This window comes from Alligator sinensis, unplaced genomic scaffold (genome assembly GCF_000455745.1).
Source record: "Alligator sinensis unplaced genomic scaffold, ASM45574v1 scaffold714_1, whole genome shotgun sequence".
Lineage (NCBI taxonomy): Eukaryota > Metazoa > Chordata > Crocodylia > Alligatoridae > Alligator > Alligator sinensis.
In genome coordinates, this window is record NW_005842493.1 from 1,167,767 (window position 1) to 1,171,709 (window position 3,943).

Genomic DNA, 3,943 nt, shown 5'->3' on the forward strand with positions numbered 1-3,943 from the left:
GGGGCGGGGGGCGGCACATCTGGTTGGTGCCTCGGCGCCTCCCCCTGCACACAGCTGGGTTTTTGGTCTCAACCTGTGGATGAAGAGAGATGAACATCTGGGTCCTGGGCTGCGCAGCTGGGTCTGGGTCACAGGCCGGGTGAGCTCTAGGTGTGGACCCTGCATTTAGGAGACAGCTGCCCAGTAAAAGTAAATGAGCACCAAAATCAGCAGCTGGGGGCCGCTGGCCCCGGCATTTAGGAAACAGCTGTCCAGTAAAAGTATATGAGTATCAAAATCAGCAGCTAGGGGCTGCTGGACCCTGCATTTACGAGACAGCTGCCCAGTAAAAGTGTATGAGCACCGAAATCAGCAGCTGGGGGCTGCTGGACTTGGCATTTAGGAGACAGCTGCCCAGTAAAAGTGTATGAGCACCGAAATCAGCAGCTGGGAGCTGCTGAGTGTCCAAACCCTGCATTCAGGGGACAGCTGCAGAGCAGAAGCATAGGTCGAAGAACAAGTGGATGTTGGTGGTGTAGATGTGCATCTAGATCAGGGGTTCACAACGTTTAGGTGCCCAAGGGGCCCACATTCGAATTGGAAAAGCAGCGGGTGCCAATAGGAATATTAAAGTTTAGAATGTAGATCAATCCGATCATCTCATCCATTACTTAAAATTGCATTCGATCCGCAACTTCAAAATGCAACTTCCTTTTACTTCGTATTCTTTTGAAGCTTTATCCACCGTGTTGGAAACCGCTGACTTACTAGATACCAACACCTGCACCTGTGTAAATGGTCAGGTGGGGAACCTTGATTTGGAAGAGCACCTGGCTGAACAAATGTCAGCACATCACTAGCAACCCTGCTGCGTGCTTCCAAGTCTGGTGTTTTACACAGGGCCCCTTGAGAGTTATGTGATAATAGGAAATATTTATGGAGCACTTTTTATTCCAAGGGATCCCAACATATGCTACAGCAAACATAGGCCAGCTTGATTAAGTTACGAAAGGGAATATATGACATGGTCACAAGTGATAGTGCCACAGATCTGAAGGCCCAGGAACTCTCTTCTAGCTCTAGGTTGTTGGAGATGGCCTCCCCTAGTTCTGATATGAACCTGCCACTGAAGAGGTCCTTTTTATTTGTTAAGAGAGTTTTCTCCAGTTTATAGAAAGATTTTAAAATAATCATCACACCTATAGTTTGCTAAAAAAAAGTAAAGTAGAGACAGTGTCTGTTTCTCTGAGGTCCAGAACAGTGATCTGAATTACACTGCTCCATTAAAGTAGCAAAAAGTGCAACAAGGGCTTTCACTAAGTCTAAATATACTGACAAACTCTACAAATGCATATGGCCACACTGGTAAAAGGAAGTTACAACGCATGCTTGAACAACAGGCATCTTTTAAAGGAAAGCACAGGGACAACAACTACAGGAGCTATAATCTGACTCTACCACCTGCCTGGTTCAGATATTGCCAGTCAAATTAAGCATTACAGGGACAGAGAAACAATGCTGCAGGTAAAAAAAAAAATCAACTGCCTAGAATATCATTGCATGGATATCCGGGAAATAAGAAACCTTGCAAAAGGCATTGATGAATATTTCCCTTCTGAATATTCAACAAGCAATGTACAGATCAGCATGAAAAGGTCCTCGAACAGTTACTCTGAGCAATTCACTCCCAGGCATAGTGCAAGAGTGGGTGGATGAAATTAAGCAGAAACAGGCTTAAACTTTCTTGGAAACCTGGCAGCAGCCACAGCAGGGAGCAGAGAGCTTCATTCCATTATAAATCAACCGTTAGGTATTCACTGACTATAGGTACGTGGCCATGGAGATGCAGAATTAGGGTATGTTCATCATGTGTGGAACATACTGATGACAACTTTCCCGCTGCTACCTTATGGCACAAAACCAGCTACACCAAAGGAGAAAAGTGAAATTGGAATCTGGCTCATTCATTTTCTCCTCTGCACTTCTACTCTATCTGACTTGGGAGACATCCATCATGCATTGACAGATACATCACTCAAAAGAGTCACTGATGCTACAGGCTTCTAAGAGAATATATTAAAAAGTGTGTGTAGGCTGTCTGAGGCTTGTGATGGAGAGTTTGCAACCATCCAAGAATTGGTTGGAGGGTTTTAAAAGAATTCTTTCCCAAAATGAAGCATGACCAGAAAATCTGATCTGTGAATTGTGGTCTCTGAGCTAGGGAGTTAAGCATTTATTTGAAAGACAACTATTCATCTTCAGGAGGAAATCATATAAACTATTGCAATAGCAAATACCCTAAAATAGTTTCAGAAGCACTGCTCTGAATTTCCCAGTGCAATGTTGCAGACTCCTGAGAGACTTGACAGACAGCAATATGTTTTATCAGCAGCTGATACTCATGTGCTGGTAGGAAACTAATGACTGAATCAACTGAAATACTATTAAGGATAAAATGAAATAATTAGTAAGACATTATCTCATTTTGTGTAGCTTGATGATTACACATCATAAAACTTTTATGAGCATGGCAGAACATGCTATCCACAACAAAGAGACAGAACTTGCTGCCAATACTCTTCATTGATTTTTAAGAAGGCAGGCCTATTTTCCCTCTTACTTATCACAGGTGGCAATGTTTGCCGCATTGATATTTACTGGACTGAACTGTTTGTAACAGATTATTTTGTGCTGTTTAGTATGTGCTAAGACAGTTAACATGGCTGCCCATTGAGAGAGCTGTTCTTAGGGTCCTTGCCATGACTAGGATGATACACATTTTCTGTATATTTTATTTTCTGTTGTAAGGAATTTAACCAAGGCTGACAGCCAGCAGTAAATATTTACATACTGGAGAAATGAGGCATTTTAGCAACACGATATTTTCCCATTAGGAAAAGCTCAGTTTCATAAGGGTCAGTTTTCAAAAGTGCTCAGCACCTAACATTTGGGGCCAGATTTTTCCAAGAGCTCAGAGCACTGCTGAAAGTAGAGCACTTTTTAAAATCTGACCACTTCACTTAGGCACCTTCTTAGTAAGGATCTTCTTTCTGCTGTGGATCCGTGGGGGTGTTTGGCATAACAAGGTCCTAGTGTGTGGTGCTGCTGCAGTACAAAAATTAAATGATAAATGGAAGTCAAGTGCTATTGAATCTCTGGCTCTGGCCTTCTGTCTGAATAAGGTAGAAGGTGTCCAATGGGCAAAACTAATTCCCCATATTATGTACCTGATGCTATTCAGATTTAGACCCCCTTCTAAATTTTGGGGAAAGCTTAGAGCTCCCAAATGATTTTTTACCCCGGTGGCAATTAATCCAGCTAAAGTTATGGGATACATGCCTCCCGGAATTATATTCATGGTATTTGTGAGAATTGCCCCCTTACTCCATCCCGAATTTCTTATTAGTGGAAGGGCCTCCTCTGAACTTAATAGGGTCCCTATTCCGTTTTCTCCCTCTATAATCCTTCCTACCCACACGTAGCAATTTTCATTAGTACGTCATGCTGTTCTCCTAGCCAAATCCTCTATTTCCTCCCTGTTCCTTTCTCTATAGATATTCTGCCTAATCGCAGGATTTGTTCCTTGTTGTTTCCAACTAGTAGTTACTATAGGACATGCCTCCAGTATTGGCTCTGCTCTACCTTTAGCTACTTCTCCTACCTCATAGTCAGCTTTTAATTCTTTCAATTCTACTGTAACTTCTGCATATGGTGGTGGAGTGGATGGAGTAATTGGAGAGGGTGCAGTAGGTTGCACAGATATTTTACTTGGTTTCTCTCCATGCTCCTCTGTTTCATTCACTTTACTCTGGTTCATAACCAATTTTAAAACATTATTCTCGGCTGCTAAATTTTCTACCTCATGCAATAAGTGAATGATTCCCCGACCTGCCTCTCCTAAGAGGGACAGGTAATTAGGTTTTTTCAAAGGACCTCCTGCTGCTTGTTTGCAATTTACTTCTAA